We start from the raw sequence: 24,311 nt of genomic DNA, 5'->3' as shown, positions 1-24,311 counted from the left end.
CTAGAAATAATTTCAATTTCTTCATCTGAAAGTTGTCTGTTCATTTTCTTTGACCATTTATCAATTGGAGAATAGTTTGATTTCTTATAAATTTGAGTCAGTTCTCTATATATTTTGGAAATGAGACTTTTGTCAGAACCTTTGACTGTAAAAATGTTTTCCCAGTTTATTATTTTCCTTCTAATCTTGTCATGCATTTAGTATTCTAAGAAGAAGGCAATATGTTTCAACAAACTGCTAAAGTAGTCCATGACAAAAATAAGGTCAAGCACACTTGTCTTAAAGATCATCAAATAATGTGGTCCATAGACTTATGCAGTCTGCCACACTCCCAAGTGTGTTGAAACCAGATTAAAATATAATTGGGAAATATTTAACATGACAAAAATATAATGAAATATAGATAAAATGCATTTAAAAACTAAGTCAATATTATTCTATAGGGATTTTTATGTATGAATTAGTGGCCTTCATTTAACCTTGACACCAATTGATTTGGTTGAAATCACCCTTGTCTTAAAGAAAAGGCTCTTAAAAAATACCAATATAAATATATATTCATTCATATATAGGCATATGTACATCTCTATATGATATGTGTATGTATATATTTACATACATAAAATGCTTTTTAAATTTAGCTATCAACAAAAATGATATTTTAATATATTAGGAACAGAAAAAAGGATTATATATGAAAGCACAAAATTAGGTATAGTTTTTTTTTTAATTAGATACATTTTGTTTGTGGCAGCCCTGTTTGTAGTGGCTAGAAACTGGAAATTGAATGGATGCCCATCAATTGGAGAATGGCTGGGTAAATTGTGGTATATGAATGTTATGGAATATTATTGTTCTGTAAGGAATGACCAGCAGGATGAATACAGAGAGGCTTGGAGAGACCTACATGAACTGATGCTAAGTGAAATGAGCAGAACCAGGAGATCATTATACACTTCGACAACGATATTGCATGAGGATGTATTCTGATGGAAGTGGACTTCTTTGACAAAGAGACCTAATTGAGTTTCAATTGATAAATGATGGACAGAAGCAGCTACACCCAAAGAAAGAACACTGGGAAATGAATGTGAACTATCTGCATCTTTGTTTTTCTTCCCGGGTTATTTTTACCTTCTGAATCCATTCTCCCTGTGCAACAAGAGAACTGTTTGGTTCTACAAACATATATTGTATCTAGGATATACTGCAACATATCTAACATATATAGGATTGCTTGCCATCTAGGGGAGAGGGTGGAGGGAGGGAAGGGAAAAATCAAAACAGAAGCAAGTGCAAGGGATAATGTTGTAAAAAAAATTACCCTGGCATGGATTCTGTCAATATAAAGTTATTATTAAATAAAATTTTTAAAAAAGAGAATAAAAAAATTAGATACATTTTGCATTTAATATAATACTACTAATACTGCCCTTTATTGTTGGTGTCTCCTTTGGACTTTCCTTCTGATGTTTTCTGCTATTAAAAAATACCATTCATGCTTCTTTCTTCCTTTTTATTTTTTTATTTCACCATCATTTCCTCCCTCTCACAATAATAAAAAGCTTATTCTTACAACAAATAGCTACAGCCAAGTAAAATGAATTCACACATTGGCTGAAGATTTGGAGGAAAGATAATGAATTCAATTTGAATCTGAGATACCTACAGGACTACTAGTTTGAGATATCTGAGTCAGTTGGAGATGATATGAAGTCAAAAGAGAAATTGGAGTTGGATGTAAAGATCTTACAATCACTTACATAGAGATGAGAACTGAAACTATGGAAATTGATGAGGTCAATAAATGAGATAGAAAAATAAAAGGTCCAGCATAGGGCATATAAGAACACCCATAATTAGTGATTCCACCATAGATGAAGAATTAGTAAAGGGAAGTAAGAATGAGTATATGGACAGATTGGAGTTCTCCAATGAGCTGAAATGGAAAAAAAATGGAAAAAGGATCACTTGGAAATTCAGTGATCCTCTAAGTTTGACTATAAAGGAATTTGATTTTTGGACTGCTTAAATCTCCAAATTAATTTTTATAAAAGGCTACATAGATTTCCAGATTGCATCAGTTGGAAAGATTTCTATATTTGGGGGAAAATCAATTTTGGAACCTTACTTTCAGCTGTGAGAGAGCTCAGTAAATGCCATGATATTTTGCTAACATTTTCCTATAGTCTGCATTTTGGTTTTACTAATAGGAATTCTTCATAGGCATGATTTTTTTTTAATATGGCTTTGTTAAGTTGCTATCTGGTGGAATGGAAATTTGGCTTTTGGTGTGATTCAAATTGGACCTACGTTATTAGTTGGGGATGAAATGCATTACCAAGCATATTTAGTTGGATTGCAAGCTCAATATGAGTCATCAATGTGATGTGGTAGCCAAAAACCCTAATCTGACCTTGGGCTTCCAGGAAAAAAGCAATGATCATCTGCTGTATTCTGTTCTAGTTAGATTACACATGCATTAGTATGTGCAGTTCTAGTTGTCCTTGTTTAAGAAAGGTATTGATTATTTGGATATCAGGATGATGAAGAATATTGAGTCCATTGCATATGAAGATTGGTTGAAGTAACTAAATATATTTAGTTTAGGAAAAAGACTCAGGGTTTTTTTTTTAAATTATCTAGGTTTAAATAGTTGAAGAGCTACCAAGATACTGGAGTAGTTTGCCATTTTTTTCTCTTACTCTTTTTATAGATGAGGAAACTGAGGTAAGCAAGGTTAAGTGACTTGCTTAGGGTAACACACACAGTGACAGTGATAACTGAAACTAGATTTGGACTCAGTTATTCCTAACTCTAGGCCTGGAGCTCTATTCATAGTGCCATCTGGCTGTCCTATGAATCATTTCTTTGTCTCTTTTAATAAGGGATGGTTGCACTATATATTGGCTAATTTAAATCTGACTTTATTTATATAAAAAGTGTTTATAATTTATATGAAGAGTATTGTATAATTATATTCATGTAGTTCTTGAATTTGTTCTGGCAGGAATAATCTCAGGTATTTTATATTATCTACAGTTATTTTAAATGTTCTAAAACAATGTTGAATGATACTGGTGACATATAATGTAATTTCCCTATTTTTCTATTTTAATTAAATATTTTAACTTTAATTTTGTTTGACATCATGATTACTACCCATGCTTTTTTTAAAACCTCAGCTGAAGCATAATATATATTTTTCTCAGCCCTTTATTTTAACTATATGTATCTCTCATTTTTAAAAATTGTATTTCTTATAAGCAACATATTGTGAAATTCAGATTTTTAATCCATTCTGTTTTCCATTTCCATTTTTGGGTAAATTCATCCAATTCACATTCAAAATTATAATCTTCAAAGTTATAATTACTTATTGTGTATTTCCCTCCAACCAATTTCCCCCCAACATTCTTCTTGTCCTATTTACTCCATCCTTCCTCATGCATCTAATTTACTTCTACCCACTACCTTGCCCTTCTACCTTTATCTACCCACCCCTCTAAAAGTCCCTCCTTTCTTTATTCTTCCCATGCTCCTAATTCTTAATCTACACAACCTCCTGAAAGTCCCTCCCTTATCCTGTTCCCTCATCCTCTCATTTTTTTTTTGATAAATTTAGAAGACTTTTAGATCCTTCTAGATGTATATGCTGTTCCCTCTTTAATATATTTCCAATGAGAATAAAATTCCACTACTACCAGTTCCCACCCTACTAGCTTTTCTATCAGTTTTTACATTCACAGTTTATACATTTGTATAAGACAATTGCTCCTTTTTTAAAACTTCTCTCTATCCAGTTTTATTTTTTAGAATCATCTCATCATATTCAGCTCAGCCCAAGCTTCTTTTCAAACTCCCCAAGTAATGACAACAGTCATAAGAGCACTTATAACATATAAAAGCAAACAGTTTGATCTTATTGAGTACCTTATTACTGATTTTTAATATTTACCTTATATTACTCCTGGATCTTATATGTCTATTCTATAAGTTCTGGTGTTTTTATCATAAATATCTGAAAGTTAGTTCTTTAAATGTCTCTTTCCCCGCCTCCTCCCCCCCTCCACATTTGATCTTAATTTCCATATGATCCTGATTGAAGCCCTATTGTATTTCAATTGTTTTCTTCTTGTAACTTGCAATATTTTCTCCTTACCCTGGGAACTTTGAAAACTTGACTATGATATTCCTGTAAGTTTTCCTCTTGAGATTTCTTTCAAGTGCTGATCAGTAGAATTTTTCTATTTCTTCTTCTTCTTCTTCTTCTTCTTTTTTTTTTTTTTGGCTGAGGCACTTGGGGTTAAGTGACTTGCCCAGGGTCACACAGTTTACCTTCTTGTTTTAGAACTTCAGGGCAATTTTCCTTAATAATTTCTTGTAATATTGTATCAAGATTCTTTCCTCCTTTTTAATACTAGCTTTTAGTTAGTCCAAAAATTTTACACTTTCTTTCCTTGATCTGTTCTCCAGATCAATTGTTTTTCTAATGAAATGTTTCAAATTCTCTTCTATTTTTTATCCTTTTTATTTTATTTTATTTTTTCTTGATGCCTTTTAATATCACTAGCTTCACCTTAACCAATTTTAGTATTCAAGTTATTTTCTTTCTTAAGTCTTTGAATCTCTCTCTTTTTTTTAGTTGGTTGACTTTATTTTCATAATTTTCTTGGATTGATCTAATTTCTTCCCCCAATTTTCTTCAGTCTTTCTTATTTGATTTTTGAAGTATTTTTTAAGTTTTTCCAAGAATTCTTTTTGGATTTGTGATCATCTGACATTTCTCTTTGAAAAAAAAAAAGCAGTTTTTTAAAAAAAATATTGAATTCAGATTTTTTTCTGCTTGACTCCAATTGACTTTTGCTTATTTCTCTTGTTCTTTATGAACTCTAAAGTAATAACCTGTCTTTTTTTTCTAGAAAAAAAATGTGTAGATCTTGAACTTTTTTGATCTACTCCAACCATCCTCTTGAGACATCTCCTTATACTTTTGAATAGTTCTAATTGTTAGGACACCTAGATGGCTCAGAGTAGCTAGGTGGCATAGTCAATAGAGCACTGGTCTGGGAATTAGGAAGACTCATCTTAAAAAAAAAAAATCTAGCCACAGATACTAACTTTGTGGCCTTGGGCTAATAACAACCCTGTTTGCCTTAATTTCCTCATCTGTAAGGAAATGACAAACCACTTCAGTATCTTTTCCCTTCCCCCAAATCCACATGAGGTAATAAAGAGCTGGGTATAATTTAAAAATGAATAAACAAGAACCATTGTGAAGAAATTTCCCCTGACATTGAATCTTAATTTACCTTTTTGGAATTCCCGCATTCCTTTTGATTAAACTTGCTGGAGCCAAACAGAACAAGTCTAACCCCTATTCTATATGACAGTCCCCCAGATATTTTAGTCAATTAATATATTATCTCAGTCACAACATCTTCAACTCCTTTAACCAATCCATAAATAGCACAGACTCAAAGTCTTTCAAACTCTTGGTTGCTTTCCTCTGGAGATAATTCAATTTATCAATTGTCATCTTAATCTGGTGAATGAAATTGAACATAGTATTCCAGAGGAAGTCTGACTATCACGTTCTTATTCCTGGAATATATATTTCTCAATTCATCTTAAGTTCACACTTACTTTTGGGGATACCATATCACACTGCTAACTTATATTGAGCTTTTGGTTCCTGGATGTTTTTCACAAAGACTGTTATTTAATCATATCTCTCCTCTTTTGTATTATTGTTGTTCTTCTGTCATTTCAGTTGTAATCTTTATGATCCTATTTTAGGGTTTATTTGATAAAGATACTGGAATGGTTTGCCATTTCTTTCTTTAGCTCATTTTATAGATGAGGAAACTTCTGAGGCAAACAGGGTAAAGTAACTTGATCAGAGTCATACATAGTGATTTTCTGAGGCTGTATTTGAACTCATGAATGAATCTTCCTAATTCCATTTCTACTATACTAGCCAAAATCCCTCCATCTTCTTGAGTGAAGTTGATTTTTTTCTCCTGGGTGTTACACTTCTACGTGAATGGTTCTTAAAGTGTGGTCTGTGGACCTCTAAGGATTCCTAAGTCCCTCTCAGGGAGTTCTCAAGAGTTAAAATTATTTTCATAATAATACTAAGATATTTTCATTTTTAATGCAGTGAATATCAATAGATATAATCTATACTCGTGAAAAATCTTTGGTAGGGGAGGTTCTTGGTTTTTAAGAATGCAAAAGGGTCTTGAGATTAAAAAACTTTGAGAATCACCGTTTTACATTTATCCTATTGAATTTCATCTGATTTGAATTAGCATGTTGATTTGACCTATCAAAATCTATATAAATTCAGTTATCTGGTATGATAATTATCTCTCCTAACTTTGTACATTGCCAGATCTGATGAACAAATGACCTTTTAAAAAAAAACCTAGATAAATGATACCTATAGTATTTTCCTTTTATATCAATTTTGTAACATTTTCAAAAGGAAAATGAATTTCTTCTGATATGATTTCATTTCCTTTTGTACAGGATTACCAAAGTGATAATGATGATGATGATTATGATAATAATAACAACTAAAATTTATATAATACTCACTTTATATGGAGATTTCCAGGCACTGTGCTAAGTGCTTTGCAATTCTTATCTCATTTGATACTCACCACTCCAAAAGATAAGTGCTATCATTATCCCCATTTTATAGTTGAGGAAATTGAGGGAAGCAGAGATTATGACTTCCAGGGTCTCAGGACAACTATGCTCTATGGCACCATCAAATTGTCTAAATAGATAAGGAGACTGTTATCAATATGCTTTGTCTGTATTTTATTAACTTTCTTATTTTATTTTTTATTAAAGTTTTTATTTTCAAAAACATATGCATAGATAATTTTCAACATTCACCCTTGCAAAACCCTTGTGTTCCAAATTTTTCCTCTCCTTCTCCCCAACTCCTCTACTAGATAGAAAGCAATCCAATATATGCTAAACATGTTAAATTCTTCTCTATATATTTTCACAATTATCATGCTGCACAAGAAAAATCAGATCAAAAAGGAAAATAATGAGAAAGAAAGCAAAATGCAAGCAAACAACAAGAAGTGAAAATATTATGCTGTGATACACACTCAGTTCCCATAGTCCTTTCTCTGGGTGCAGATGGCTCTTTCCATCATAAGACCATTGCAACTAGCCTGAATCATCTCACTGTTGAAAAGAGCCATATCCATTAGAAGTGAGCATTGTATAATCTTGCTGTTGCTGTGTACAATGTTCTCTTGGTTCTATTCACTTTACTTAGCATCAGTTCATTTGAGTCTCTTTTTATTAATTTTTTGGTAAAATATGCTATTTTTTATGTAAAAATGAAGGTTAGATAGATTCTGAATAGGTTGGATCTCGGCAGTTGAAGAAGAGCTATTAGGGGTTCAAATTACTGTGACAAATTGACTTCAGGGAATGCAATGAATGTTGGTCAGAGGATCTGGTTCAAGTACTGATTCTATCCCTTACTTCCTATATAAGTTGGGATAATTCATTTGTTCTTTCTGGGCATCAATTTTTTCAAGTCCCAAGCTCTATTTCTTGCACTTTAAATTCTGTCTGCTGTGATTCATTTAGTGATGTCTGGTTTGTGGTTTCTATGACCTTTATTATGCTGTAGAAGGATAGATTTGCTTCTTAGAGTTCTCTAATTTTAAATGTTATCCTTTCTCATCCTGACTCAAAGAACAGTAGACGGGAAGTCAAGGATCCTGGATTTTAGTACTTTTTGTTTTCTGTTCTAAAATGAGAGATTGGTCAAGGTGGTTGTTAAGGTCCTTTTAGACCTAACAGACTATGAGCCTGTGACATGTGAACTATATTGAACTTCATCTCAGCTCAATTTCAATTTCACTAAGATCTGAACCACCCCTCTCTACCTCTCTAGAATCTCTTTCCTTTTCTTGTGTGTGAAATTAAATTGGGTAAGAAGTGATGAAACAATTGGATAATACAAAGCAATCCTGAGGTCCCTTCTAATTACAATATTTTATCATGATACTTTGAGGACTGGGGAGAGGAGAGTATGGTAGGGCTTCTATCCAACAATACCTTGCTCTTTGTTTCAAGGGTTATTATTCTAAACTCTATCCTCCCATGTCTCTAGTAACCAATCATCTTGATTAAAAGCATGAAGACATACTGAGCTAAGTACTTAATTTTCAATACTAATTATATAAAAGTGAATTAATTAATTCAAAGATGTATTTATTAAGTTATCTATTATAGTAGGTGCAGTAGAGACAAAGACAAAATATGAGACTGTGTTGTCCTTTTGAAGCTTATTCTACTAGATTTAACGGAATTAATTTAATTGATCAACCTTCCCCTCCCCTTTATAATTTGCTACAAGAGGACTTATGTAACTTAACTGGGGCTGTCCTGCCCAGTAGTCATTACTGGCATCCCCAGGGCATTCCAAGAGCTCTTCTTGGAACCTCCTCAACCTCCATTCTTTCCTACCCCACTACACTTAAATTGAAGTTGTGGTTTACTTTGGGTGAGACCTGGGGTGCTTTTCTGAGGCATAAAACTTCCTATTTATAATTCTCATTGGACCCACACCAAATGAATGGTAGAACTGCTACAACAAATGCATATATTTCTTTGCCTTTGTTACCTTTATACCTAATTTTTAATCCATTCCTCTACATGTAAATGAAATGTTTCCTTTAATTTTTTGACCTGTTTTGTGGTTAGAACTTCTCCATGACAGGAAGCCTTGATAATTTACAGGTTTCCCCTTGTAGAATATATATATATATATATATATATATATATATATATATATATTATTTTTTTTTTACCAGTTTGACCTTTACTACTGTAGAAACCAGACTTGCCCTTAAGTGTGCCCTTAAATGTGAAGGAAGCAGCTGATGACTGAATAGGAGCTGGTGATTCTTGAAAACCAGTTCTACTTTTACTTACCTTGTGGGAAAAAAAAATTTGGGAGGAAGATGTTCCAAATAGAAGCCCTACCATGAATAGACCTGGATTAATGCTGATAAACTTGTGAGATGATAGCAAAAGGATAAAGCTTAAAAGTGATCTCAAAGTGATATAGAACTTGGCTTAGCCCTTCTGTAAAGAACTAGAAGGGATGCTCTTTAGCTTAAGTAAATAAGATGATCTATAGGATGTAAAGTGCTTTATAAATCACTGGCACCATAAGTTTGCTACCTTTTGTCATTAGCTATTAAGCAGGAAAAGAAACATGGTGATTAGCATACCAATACTTGTTTTTACCAACAGCAGATTATGTAGACCCTTCTTGCAGAATTTATGGGAGAACATGATCAAAAGTCATGCTACATGAAAAAATGTCGATAGGTTATAATTTGCACCATTGAAAGGAATACTCACGTTAATGAGACCATAAATCTGCCAAAAACTTAAAAGCAGAGTTAGTGCTGGATTTTGGACATATGCAGCAAAATGGAGAGGCAAGGAAAGAGAGAGCAGGAAAAGAAAAGAAAGTAAAGGAAGGAAGGTGAAAGGGATATACAGGAAAGAAAAAGAGGAGAATTATAGATGGATGACAGAAAAGAAGACTTATGAAGTGTAGTTTTCCTGATTATTCCTTTTAATTAGGTCTATTTTTGCTTTTATTTTGTCTGAGATCATGATTGCCACCCTTTCTTTTTTTAATCTCACCTGAAGCATAACAAATTCTGCTCCAAACCTTTATTTTTAACTTCATGTTATTCTGTAATAAGAGTGTTTCTTGTAAATATATTGTTGGATTTTAATGTCCAATCAATTTTGATGTTTACTTTCATTTTATGGGTGAATTTATTCCATTAACACTTACAATTATTATTACTGGATATATATTTCCCTCCATCCACTTTTTTCTGTTAATCTTCTTTCTCTCTCTTACTCTGCCCTTCTTCAAAAGTATGTTTTGCCATTTTCACAGTTAAAGGTTCTGATAAAGGCCTCATTTCCAAAATATATAGAGAACTGACTCAAATTTATAAGAAATCAAGCCATTCTCCAATTGATAAATGGTCAAAGGATATGAACAGACAATTTTCAGAGGATGAGATTGAAACTATTACCACTCATATGAAAGAGTGTTCCAAATCATTATTGATCAGAGAAATGCAAATTAAGACAACTCTGAGATACCACTACACACCTGTCAGATTGGCTAAGATGACAGGAAAAAATAATGATGAATGTTGGAGGGGATGCAGGAAAACTGGGACACTAATGCATTGTTGGTGGAGTTGTGAACGAATCCAACCATTCTGGAGAGCAATCTGGAATTATGCCCAAAAAATTATCAAATTGTGCATACCCTTTGATCCAGCAGTGTTTCTATTGGGCTTATATCCCAAAGAAATACTAAAGAAGGGAAAGGGACCTGTATGTGCCAAAATGTTTGTAGCAGCCCTGTTTGTAGTGGCTAGAAACTGGAAAATGAATGGATGCCCATCAATTGGAGAATGGCTGGGTAAATTGTGGTATATGAATGTTATGGAATATTATTGTTCTGTAAGAAATGACCAGCAGGATGAATACAGAGAGGACTGGTGAGACTTACATGAACTGATGCTAAGTGAAATGAGCAGAACCAGGAGATCATTATACACTTCGACAACGATGTATGAGGACATATTTTGATGGAAGTGGATTTCTTTGACAAAGAGACCTGAGTTTCAATTGATAAATGACGGACAAAAGCAGCTACACCCAAAGAAAGAACACTGGGAAACGAATGTAAACTATCTGCATTTTTGTTTTTCTTCCCGGGTTATTTATACCTTCTGAATCCAATTCTCCCTAAGCAACAAGAGAACTGTTCGGTTCTGCAAACATATATTGTATCTAGGATATACTGCAACATATCCAACATATAAAGGACTGCTTGCCATCTAGGGGAGGGGGTGGAGGGAGGGAGGGGAAAAAAAATCGGAACAGAAACGAGTGTCAATATAAAGTAATTATTAAATAAAAAATTAAAAAAAAAAAAGTATGTTTTGCTTCTGACCACTGCCTCTTTTAATCTACTTTACCTTATATTACCTTCTTTCCCTCTCCATCATTCTTTTATTTTTTTCTCTTCTACTTCCCTGTTGGGAAATATAGATTTCTATATCCAACTGAATTTTCATGTAATTCTTTTTGACCTAATTACAATGAGATTGAAATTCAAGCATAGCCTGGCATCCTTCCCCACTTTCCCCTTCACCATAAATCTCTTTCTTGTATGTTTCTTTTATGTGAGATACTTTTTCCATCCTTTCCCTCTCTTTTCTTTTTTTCAAGTGCATAAAGTAATTTTTTTTTTTCAATTTCTATTTTAATCTCAAATTCAATTTTCCTTGAAAGTTTGTTGAAATTATGATGTTTTGGCTTTTTGATCATGGCTTTCAGGTATCATTAATTTCTAAATTATTTCTCCTCAACCTATTTTTTAGGTTAATTGTTTTTTAATGAAACATTTTGCTTTTTTTTTTTTTTTTTGACTTTGTTTTATTGATGATATCTCATGGAGTCTAAATTTTAAGGAACTATTTTCTTCAGTAAGTTTTTCTAACTTTTTTCCATTTGACCAAATCTTTTTTGAGGAGTTTTTCTCTTAATGAAATCTCATGTCTCTTTTACCATTTGACCAATTCTATTTTAAGTGTTATTTTCTTCCATTTTTTGGTGTCTTTTAAAATCTAGTTTATTCTTTTTTCACAGTTTTCTTATGTCATCCTCATTTCTTTTCCTAACTTTTTTTTTATATCTCTTACTTGATTTTAAAAATTATTTTAAAAAACCTCTTCTAAGAATTCTTGTTGGTATTGTGCCCAATTCACATTTTTATGAGGCTTTATTTGTAACTGTTTTTCTCTTATTTTCTTGTGAGTTTATGTCTTGATTTTTCCTTTCACCATAGTTGTTTTTTATGGTCAGCTCCTCCTCTTCCTCCTTCTTTCCTTCCTTTTCTTCTTCCTTCTCCTCTCCTGCTTCTTTATGTTAAAGTTGGGCCTTGCTCCCTGGATGGGAGAAGCACTGTCTCAAACTTCAGGATTTTTGTGCTGCTGTTTTCAGAGGTAGTTTTGGTAATCTATAAGTTTTTGGTACTTTTAAAGTGTTATGATTTGAAGAGAGATATAGTCATTGCTCTCCTCATCTGCTCTTTGGTCTTTACTTAGGAAGGCTATCTACTTCCCTGCAGTCACAAGTACTAGCACTTCTTTTTTGTCTTAGAATTGTAACCAGGGTCTCTGGGCATTTGTGGTCGTCTTTACTGGAACTGCTACTTGAAACTACATATGGCCAATGCAAAGAAGTCTTCTACCAAGTGCAAGAAAAGGGTCCCCTGTAATCTTTTTATGAACAATTATTGGACCACCTTACTGTTTTTTATCTGAGAGGATCTAAACTTGCTGCTGACACCATCTCCTTCAAAACACACTATTGGTGTTGCTACAGCATGTGGGTTGGGCTGGCTCCCACCTCTATACCACAGACCTCTCTTGCCATCCTCCTAAGTTGTCTTGGGCTGGAAAATGCCTTATCCTAATCTTTTGTTGCTTCTGCCACACCAGAATTTGATTAAAGGCATTATTTTATGGTTGTTTGAATGAAAATGTTGGGAGAGTTTGGTCAAATTGCTGTTTTACTCAGCCATCTTGAATATCTATCATTTTTTCTTACATTTCAAATTTCATAGTTTATTGTTCCAAGACTTTTATTTGAGAATTTAAATATTTATATTCCAGAGAGTGAGCCAATATGACAAGTGTGAAGATTATGAAAATCAGGCTTCAAAGAAAGCTTGACAGCTCAAAGAAGACCTGAAATACTAGATTTGAACTTTACTTGGTTTGTAGTAGGGGACCATTGCAGTTTTTTGAATGGTCAAATGGAATAAATAGAGTTGAGACAATAAAAACCATAATATATGGTGATTATAAAGATCCTATACAACTTTAAGCTTTGGTAACTTTATATACATGCACATACATACATATATGTATAATAGAAGAATACTGAAATGTGAATTCATAAAGTTTTTTTGTTTTGTTTTGGGAATCTTGAATTCATTTTTTAAAAAATTCTTTTTAGAAATGCAGTTTGTGAAATGACTGGGCAGAAATTGAAAATCATTTTGAAAAATGGGTCCCAAATGATGGTGATTATATTTAAAGGTTTAAAAAAATCCAACTATTTTGACTTAAAAACATTAACATTTCACTTTGTCTATGTGATTCACAGTTTGTTTCTATCACTTGTAGATAGAAAATTATTCAAATTTCAAGTTACTCAAGGAGTATATAAGCACCCTGTTTAGCATTCATGAAATGAAGTACAAATAATCAGAATCCTCAACTCTTAATTATCAAATTTTCCTATTTTTTTCTTTTAGGAGAGAAATGTAGTTGATAAGAAATTAAGTGAATGTATATTAATTGTGAAAAAGCAGCTTTCAGGACATGTTCTATGGTCAACAACATTTTTACACTTTTAACATCACATATGTAAATAACAATATACATTCAATGAAATTTAACATTCCAGATAATGGTCCTGAATTGCAGTATCTTTAATTACCAAAGAAAGAAAAATGATATAGGCATATTTGCTAAATCTAGAGTGTATATTATTACATTTTGGAAAGATTTTTTCATAATGTGATGAAATTTTCTCCTTTTAAAAAATGTCTTTTATTTTCAAAATACATGCAAAGATAGTTTTCAACATTCATCCTGAAATTTTCTTTCTAAAAATGTTTTATTGATGCTTTTACCAAGAAACTATAATTATATCATTCAATTCCATTCCTCAAGTATAATTTAGAATTTTCATATATTATATTATTTAAGTTGTACAGGAAACTTAAAGATAAGGGTAAAAGACACTTATTACGCCAATTTGCATTTTATAGTAAAATAAACTGAAACACTGTGAGTTGCTGACTTTGCTGGAGTCCAGAGAATAGGGTATATCTATACATTGCCATATTCTAGGGAGTCAGAATTTTGGCACATTAATTTTGAAAGGTTTCCTTCCTATCTTTGATCTATTCATCTCTGTATTCCATATTGCCACCAGAGTTCTTGGAAAAATGGGCTCCTAAGTAAGTGGGTGAATGAAAAATAGTATGTCTTTTCTTCTTCTCCTCCAACCCACTCATTTCTAAACTTGCAATGTCTTTGATCCCTCTCTACTTTAGACTGAAACTACTCTGAAAGTTAACTAATTGCTTTCTTTAATAGTGATTACTTCTGGCCTTACTGCCTGAGATCCCAGTTTGCTTCATTTCATATCTTCCAAAAGGTTCTCTAGGGCCAGAAAGTTCTCAAAACCAAAGGGATGTCTCATTTCAAATCCTCACCAATGTGTTCTTCAAATTCTGGGGAGACCTAGAACTTCAGTTCCATTTAACTACTTAAATCAGATTATCTTTTATAAGGGAATATATATTTCAATGGTATAAGAAGAACAAACATACAAATCTTTCCCCAGCCCAACATCTTAATGGGATCAAAATCCCTTTCAACTCATTTTTTGGAGAAGTGAGAGGGATTGGGTTCACTCCTTAGCTTTCCTATAGAGCCTAGTCCCATCAGGTTTCAAGGCCCAAACCCTCTCGGGTTTGTGTTCTAATACCCTGGCTTCTCAGGGCTTCCTTGCTGGTCTGAAATTACCATCAGACATAGGAATCCTGCCTCTAAAATCAACACAGCTCTTGTTTCTAGGCCTGGGGACTCCATATTGTCTGTGTCTAGAATAGAAAAACAAAAAACAAAAAACAAATGAAAGAGAACAAAACCTCCAATTATCAGGCTACAAAAATGCAACTGGAAAAAGAGATACTGCTGTAGTTTGGAAATTTTAAAGATGTAGTTCATTCTGGTTATGCAGTCTTCTCTTTTTCCTTCCCTTCTTCCCTCCCTCCCTCCTTCCCTCCCTTTCTCCCTATTTTCTTCCCTCCCTTTCTCCTTCCTTTCTTCCTTTCCTCCCTTCCTCCCTCCCTTCCTTCCTTCTTTTGAATATTTTTCTTCTCCCCAACTATTTATAATCATGATCTTCAAAATTTTATCCTTGGCCCTCTTTTCTTTCTTTTTTTTTTTTCCTGTCCTTCCTCATTGATCTAATTTCCAGAACTTCATCTCTGAATAGATAATTCCTATATCTATATGCTTAAAATATGCCATAGAATTTGGACTAATGTTAATCTTACATTCAGAATCCATTTTCTCCCTCTTTTGAAAACTAGGACAGTTGTCAGTTTCCAGGTTTTTTATGTTATTCCTACAGTCCAAGATTCCTTAAAGAGTGTTGATGATGATTAATAATAATAGCTAGCATTTATCTAGTGCTTTGAGGTTTGCAAAGTGTTTAGGAAATATCTCATTTTATCTTCACAAAAATCTTGGAAATAGATTCTATTATCATTCTTATTTTATAGATAAGGAAACTGAAACATATTAAATGACTTTACCAGGATCACATAGCTAGGGGCTAATGTCATGACTGAAATGAAATCCTTCCAATTCCAATTTTAGCCTGCTATCCATGGGGTCACTTTGCTACCTCTAGACCCTTTCTATCTTTAGTTACGTTGGAATTTAATTTGTCTAGGAATGGAATCTTAAATACATTTAAAGTTATAAGTTCTTTCTTAATATTTTCTTTCCTATTTTGGAGATATTTTTAATATTTCCTTCCACTAAATTAGGATAACTTGTATCTTTTTTTAGACAATTATGGAGTAGACTTGGTTCCATTAATTCTCAAATTTGTAAGCTATTCAGAAGGATTTGAATGCTATTTCTTTGATGGTTGGGTAAATCTTAGCATGCCCTAAGAAACATTACTTGTTCCATGCAACAGGAAAAATTTTCACTCACTCTAAAACATCCAAGCTCTAGCAATCAAAACCACATCTTTTATTGATTGATTGATTGATTGGTTTACCAATGCCATACAAACTGAAACTTGATGGTTTTACACATTAGAGAACTTTTAAAAACATATTTTCAACCTAATAGTTTATGTGCAGTTTCCTCCCAATAGTCTCTATCCTTCATTCACTGATAGCATTAAATAAGGAATTGTAACTAGAATATGGATTATGCAATAATGTGAGAAGCTATAGTTCTGTGAAAGGTGGAAGGTAGAGTTTTCATTTTTTTCTTCTTCTTGTCCCTGTATGCCCTGTTCTGCTTATATCAGGACAATGATAGGTCAAGAGATTATAATATGAATCCTCTTCTACAATATGGAATATAATAATAATAATAAATAAATAAAGGTTGGCTGACCATTTGATCATTGGTGATTTTGCCTAAAAGTAGTTCTATAGCATACCTCTCTAGGGTGTGACATTATGATGAAGTTCAATCTTATTTAAGGTAGTTGTGTATATTATTGTTGTGATGCTATTGACTGGGCAATGTTTATCACTGTTGTCTTCTCCCTATCTGCTTTGTCTTTGGGATTTAATATACCACAAATTGTGACAATCATTAGCTCTTTTTTCTAGCTTAGTGGCAATATAACTAATGGCCTCTTAAGTATTATAATTTCCTCTTTTGTTTCTTTATGGTGTTTGTATTAAACTAAAATTTAGGAGCATGATCATAATAGCTCAGAGCTCTCAGTTAGGAGCATTCCTAATAGTTAGGCAGAGGTTTGATTCTCTGCTCTACTTTGAATTTATATTTATATTTAACTAACCTCTTTTCTTTTTATAATTGAGCTAAAAAACTAAAATCATCAGAAAAGCTGAGGGTAAAGAAATAGGTAGAGTATATTATAGTATCTGTTAATGGATAAGCATAGGGACAGAAAATAGAATGGAGAGCATACCTTTTCTTGGAACTTCTCTTAGTATTTAAAGAGGTGGACACAATTAATAGCTTTAGTCCAAGACTTCTGCTTTGTGATGCCTATGGAGGCCAATGGCCCTATTTGATCTATCTCTTCTCTGCCACAGCTTAGCTTTTCTTTCTCTTCTTTTTTTTATCTGTTGCCCTTGTGCTACTGATTCTTTCCTGTTCTCAAAATTCCTCTTTTTTCTTAATCTTTATAGTCTATAAAAAGAACCATAGACATTTTTAAGACCTCTATATAACTTACAATTAGAACCATAGATATATAGATCTTAGAGTTAGAAAAGATCTATGTAATTTAGTTCAAATTCTTTCCTAGTGCAAAATTTCTTTTACAATATCTCCATTGACAAAAGGAATTTATTCCCTTGTTGGACTACTAAAATAGTCAGACTTTTTTTTTTTTTAATGTCAAATTGGTGAGACACAATGGAAAGAATATGGGATTTGGAGTTACTGAATCTGGATTGAAATTCCATATTAAAGTCCCTTCCAGATCTGGTGTCCAGATCTAGAAACTAGAAGTAGGGAGGAGACAATATGGAGGGAGTAAGAAAGAGAGCATATAGTATGCTCATAAAATATGAGTGATCATCTTGTATTAATTGTAGTTCCCAAAGAGAATCTGGATTAAATGTTTAGAATGTCTCATATTTAACAAGTGCCATTTCTATCTATATTTTAAGATAACTCTAAACAGCATGTCCTTTATTAGTGGAAGAACTGGAAAAGTGAACAAAATAATTATGTATGTATTTTTCTGTCGTTGATGCAGAAGGTATGGGATTGACTCTTTTCATGGCCTTCTGCAACACAGGGACAGAGACCATGATATTGAGGAGTGGCTGGAAATGTGGTTGTAGAGTGTGTGTGTGTGTGTGTGTGTGTGTGTGTGTGTGTGTGAATGCTCTTGAATATCAAAGATTCACTCAATAAAATTATTGGTCAACTAGAGTTTTAAAATGAAACAAGCTGCTGGTGCCCCAAATCCTGTGCGATGGATTATAACTTTTAACTTGATAGTTGCAGGTGGGTGAAATCTTTAAAGTAGGATCACTTTGCTGTGCTATTAAAAGCCTATTTAAATCTATGTTTCACATTAATTAAACCATGAGAAACTATGAGAAATTTCAGACTGGGTAGTATAGAAAGAGTGGACTCAAACTTCATACAATTTTTATGTAGCTTTTACCCTCCCCTCCATCAAATTTACTTCCAGATATGGCACAGCTGTTGTATGTATCTCAGTCTTAACTGGATCAAAAAACTTTTTCTGTACTTTATTTCCCATTATGGTGTTTCCCACAAATCTCCAGCTCTGGGATCTCTTTCCTGGTTCATTCTCTTGATCTTCCAAAGATTACGAAATCATAGCTGTCTCCAATCACTTTTATATCAAAGTAGAATAAAACAAACTCAAAGAGGTAAAGCACCCAAAGGCCATATATAATCTCCAGATGGGTGAGTCCTCTCCATTTACAGCATTGTCTCTTTCACAAAAATATAGTCCCTCCATGATATTTGATAGAAGCTTACTGACCTAGACCTTCAGATATGTGTGTGTGTGTGTGTGTGTGTGTGTGTGTGTGTATGTGTACATGCAGGAGGAGAGAAAATGCCCAAAGATGACCAAAAAAATTTGCTTCAATGAATTTAAGGTGTCATTGATGCTTTCTCTGTGGTTTTTGCCTAAGAAATGGACAAAGAATTAAAGAATCACAGAATTTCAAAGTGAGAAATGATTCATCTGTCATCTAATACAAACCACACCCAATAAAGAATCCTCTTTATGACATATCCTACATGTGCCCATGTAGACTCTCCCTGAAGATCTCCACTGAAGGTCAAAACCAGTAAGTCTGGAATAATGCTGTTCTGTATGATCCAAAGCAGATTGATCTAGTTATTAATAAGCTTGTCTGAATCATTTCTGAATTTGCTTTTTTGTAATTTCTAAATATGACTTTGTTTTGTACTATGGATACAAGACAAGTCTAAATCCTTCTTCCAAGTGACAGCCCTTCAAATACTGTGTTTGAATCATATTCACATTCTTTATCACATTCCTTTGATCTTTTCTTCTCTAAACATACCCATTTTTTTGGTTTGGTCATCAGAAAGAGTTCAAATTTTTGTCTTGTACTCCCTTAGAGATGTCTTTAGGAATGTCTTAGACTGATAACTACTACAGTCTTCCAAGGAGTTGGATGAGAACCATCTGTCCTTAGAAATTAATTACAAGTGTCTATGATGTTTTTGGTTCTCTATGACCTTTTGCCTAAACGCAGTTAGGTGAGTGAGAGAAGTGAACCTGCTGTTCCACTCCTGAATATTTCTCATCAAAGCAAAACCTAATATCTTTCAGTCTGAAATTTCTCATGGTTTAATTCTAAACAAGGAGAGGATATTCTTGGAAAATCTGAAGGTAATCAGAACAGTACTATTTTTTTCAGAATCATAGAAAAAAATGCTGGTTTTCAGTTTTGGAAACCTGATCTTCAGCTATTGTCCATTTACAACTGAAAGGTTTGTTTTAGTTAATTTTTCATATTATGTTCCCTTCCTTTAAGTTATATTCATTTGCCTTCACTATTTTTAACATCTAAATCCCCAACTCAAAATACATCTAATCAGTTCAAGTTTTAACTGGGTCAAGTTGGATGAAATTCAATTCATTTTTGTCAACATGTTTCACAAAATTGACCTAAGTTTCAAGAGCGTAATGAAACCAGAAGGTGGGGGAGTTTCAAGTATAGTCTTGTCTCAATTTCTACCGTCTGCTATTGGAAAACCACGGTCTGGTTTCAGCTCCACTCATCTTGGATAATCACATGAAAAAGCAGTAGGTGGGAAACTCCAGTAACATATGGAAATCAGTAGCATCCTTCTAAGAACAATAGATTTGGCAACCTGAACAACAACCAAATAAATGTTGTCACTTTCAAAGAATGACCATAAAAGACATTCTAAAGATGCTTTCATCACTAAGAACATTTTGATTTTTTTCTTTTTGGGAATTCTCTTCACACCTTTGACATATTCCTGTGAAAGTCCTCAAAAGCGGCTAATCTTTCTCTTTTTAGTATGGAGCTGATCTTTGTTAACAGTGCTCATTAGGAACAGAACTCATTTAGAACTTAATATTTGGAAGAAGAGAAGAGAATCAGCAGTTTAAAACCATTTTGGCCTTTAACAAATAAGCCATGGGTATAAAATAAAAGTAGCAAAGTGGATAAAGCACCAAATCTGGAGTCAGGAAGATTCAACTTCCTGAATTCAAATCTGACCTCAAATATTTACTAGCTCTGTGACCCCGAGAAAGTCATTTAACAAAAGTTAAATTGCCTCAGTTCCACAATGAGCTGCAGAAGAAATGGTAAATCATTTCAGTATCTTTGCTAAGAAAACCCCAAATGGGGTCATGAAGAGTCAGACACAACTGAAAAATGAATAACATAAGATAATGAAACTTTTTTCTCATATCTTTGATTCAGAAAACAATTGCAAAAAAAAAAAAAAGCAAGAATAATCATGTCTATTAAAAGTGACTAATTTGATGGGGTCCACACAATATATTTAAACTGTTGTAGTTAATCCAGAAAACCTCTATCCATAAATCATTGGATTCACTTCTGTTTTCCTAAACTTTTCTGATTTACAGAGTAAAATTGGATCCAGAACCCAACCATCAAATTAGGGAGAATTTGGCTTAATGGCATGGCAAGATATTCTCTCCCAAGAACTTCATGGATCCCTTCTTCTGTATGGGTATACAGCTCTTATTCATTCTGTTTATTTCTTCTACTCCTGCATCTTATTCGTATCTTGTTTTGGAAGCATCAGTTAGTTGGATTTGGGGGTCTTGCTAGGAAATATTCAGCAACCATTTTTCTAGGTGAAAAATGTAAACATGCTATATTTTAAAGTTTGATGTGATTTAATAGTATTTTCTCAATTACTTTAAGTATAGATAATGAATAAAAAATCAAACTCTGATTTTTAACATTTTCTGATTTCTAAGATATAGATGCTTACACTGGAAATTTAACAAATGACTTTTGAAGTCAATATAAGCCAGCTTATTTTTATTGCATCTTTGATGTATATGGGTTGATGTACTGCCCCAAGTTTTGGAGATAACAGCTGCTACTTCACTTTTGAGAATGGACACTGCCCGTATCCACCAAGCTTGTTGACCTTTTCTCTAAAATGTAATATTCTCTTGTTGGAGTTTTCATTTCCGTTTCAGTAATCATCCCAAATGCAGCCAGGTGTTAAAGTCCAAATCCTTTATTGTCTCCTTCAAAGTCTTATCTCCTTCATTTGGGGCTTGGCTAGTTTTCTGGAGGCCTTCCGGATCTTGGTTTCAGTGTCCTTCCACAGGACAGCCTGCCACCACTTCTCTGTCTTCCTTCATTCTGACCGACTGCCTTCTCTGGCTTCTGAATCTCCCTGACTGAATGCTGGCTGAGGTTCCTAGCTTAATATATGCTTTCTTAAAGGTATGAATCTTGTAGAACTCTAGTAAGTACTAAGTACATGCACTAAACTAGAGAACTGTTAAGCACCATGCTAAATAATCATTGTTCCTATCAATTCTACTGACTTAGCACCTTGCTTCAAGTTCTGGCCCATAACAGATATAAAGGCTTTAACTTCTATTAATGGACCCCAATATAGATATATAAGTTCTGGCATGTCACAAAACAAAAAACAAGACAAAAAATAAATGTATACTGTCATCACCATTCTATTACATGAAAAGATGCAGATGATTCTCTACTAATAAGTCACAAATTTGTGTGATTTTACACGAATAATGCATTATATTGACCTCTTCATTCTCTTTCCTAGGATCCCCCTAGTGACACATTAGAGATAAGACAACTCCCACCATGTTTCTAAGATCACAGATTTAGGGATGGAAGGATCCCTAAGAGGGTATCTAGTCCAAACCTTTTATTATTCTATGAATAAGGAAACTGAATAGTAATGAATGAGGTTGCCAGAGCATACCCAGGAAATAAAATAACAGAACGGATTGCAAATCTAGGTCATAGGAATCACAGATTTAGTCATGTAGGAGTCCTAAAGATCTCAGTACTTATATTTTACAAACAAGTAAAATGAGCTCTAGAGAATCTTGTCCAAGTGATTTTCCCCAAGGTACCCTTCTTTTAATATCTAGGTCTTCTGACTTTGAGTCTAGCCATGAGGCAATTCACTAGCTTCAGCAATATTTTTAGTAATAGGAACTGCCATTGTGACCCACAGCTCCCAAATTTTGTGGTACTTTTAAAAAATGCCATTTCTATTTATTTTTTTGTCTTTCTGTCTCCTTGTCTCTCTCTCTCCATCTCTCAGTTTTTATCTTTCTGTCTCTGTCTCTATCTTGTTTCTATTAGAATGTAAATTTCATATATTTCTATCACATTTAACATATATTGGACTACTTGCCATCTAGTGGAGGGAGTGGAGAAAGAGGGAAATTGAAATACAAAGTTTTGAAAGGGTTAATGTTGAAGAATTATCCCTGCATATATATTTTTTTTGTTATAGCTTTTTACATACAAAATATATGCATAGGTAATTTTTCAACATTGACCCTTGCAAAAACTTCTGTTTCAACTCTTCCCCTCTTTCCCTCCACCCCTTCCCTAGATGGCAGGTAGTTCTATACATGTTAAATATGACAGGAAGAATTGGATTCAGAAGATAAAAATAACCTGGGAAGAAAAACAAAAATGCAAACAGTTTACACTCATTTCCCACTGTTCCTTCTCTGGGTGTAACTGCTTCTGTCCATCATTGATCAATTGGAACTGAATTAGATCTTCTCTTTGTCGAAGATATCCATTTCCATACACTACTGTTATTGAAGTACATAATGATTTCCTGGTTCTGCTCATTTCACTTAGCATCAGTTCATGTAAGTCTTTCCAAGTCTCTCTGTATTCATCCTGCTGGTCATTTCTTACAGAACAATAATATACCATAACATTCATATACTGCAATTTACCCAACTATTTTCTGATTGATGTGTATCCACTCATTTTCCAGTTTCTAGCCACTACAAAAAGGGCTGCCACAAACACTTTAGCACATACAGGTCCCTTTCCCTTCTTTAGTATCTCTTTGGGATATAAGACCAGTAGTAACATTGCTGGATCAAAGGGTATGCACAGTTTGATATCTTTTTTGGGCATAATTCCAGATTGCTCTCCAGAATGGTTGGGTTCATTCACAACTCCACCAACAAGGCACCAGTGTCCCAGTTTTCCCACATCCCCTCCAACAATCATCATTATTTTTTCCTGTCCCCTTAGCCAATCTGACAGGTGTGTAGTGGTATCACAGAGTTGTCTTAATTTATATTTCTCTGATCAGTAGTGATTTGGAACAATCTTTCATATGAGTAGAAATAGTTTCAATTTCATCATCTGAAATTGTCTGTTTATATCCTTTGACCATTTACCAGTTGGAGAATGGCTTGATTTCTTATAAATTAGAGTCAATTCTCTACATATTTTGGAAATGAGGCTTTTATCAGAACCTTTGACTGTAAAAATGTTTTCCCACTTTGTTGCTTCCCTTCTAATCTTGTTTGCATTAGTTTTGTTTGTACAAAGGCTTTTTAATTTGATGTAATCAAAATTTTCTATTTTGTGATCAATAATGACCTCTAGTTCTTCTTTGGTCACAAATTCCTTCCTCCTCCACAAGTCTGAGAGGTAAACTATCCTATGTTCCTTTAATTTATTCATAATCTTGTTCTTTATGCCTAAATCATGGACCCATTTTGATCTTATCTTGGTGTGCAGTGTTAAGTGTGGGTCCATGCCTAATTTCTGCCATACTAATTTCCAGTTTTTCCAGCAGTTTTTGTCAAATAATGAGTTCTTATCCCAAAAGTTGGGATCTTTGAGTTTGTCAAACACTAAATTGCTATAGTTATTGACTATTTTGTCCTGTAAACCTAACCTATTCCACTGATCAACTAATCTATTTCTTAGCCAATACCAAATGGTTTTGGTGACTGCTGCTTTATAATATAGTTTTAGATCAGGTACATCTAGGCCACCTTCATTTGATTTTTTTTTAAATTAATTCCCTTGAAATTCTCAACCTTTTGTTCTTCCATATGAATTTTGTTGTTATTTTTTCTAGGTCATTAAAATAGTTTCTTGAGAGTCTGATTGGTATAGCACTAAATAAGTAGATTAGTTTAGGGAGTATTGCCATCTTTATTATATTTGCTCGGCCTATCCAAGAGCACTTAATCTTTTCACAATTATTTAATTCTGATTTTATTTGTGTGGAAAGTGTTTTGTAATTTTGTTCATATAATTCCTGACTTTCCTTTGGTAGATAGATTCCCAAATATTTTATGCTATTGACAGTTATTTTGAATGGAATTTC

The sequence above is a fragment of the Antechinus flavipes genome, chromosome 3 (assembly GCF_016432865.1).
Source record: "Antechinus flavipes isolate AdamAnt ecotype Samford, QLD, Australia chromosome 3, AdamAnt_v2, whole genome shotgun sequence".
In the NCBI taxonomy this organism is placed as follows: domain Eukaryota; kingdom Metazoa; phylum Chordata; class Mammalia; order Dasyuromorphia; family Dasyuridae; genus Antechinus; species Antechinus flavipes.
The sequence above is the reverse complement of the archived record's forward strand: the minus strand, read 5'-3'. Positions refer to the sequence as shown.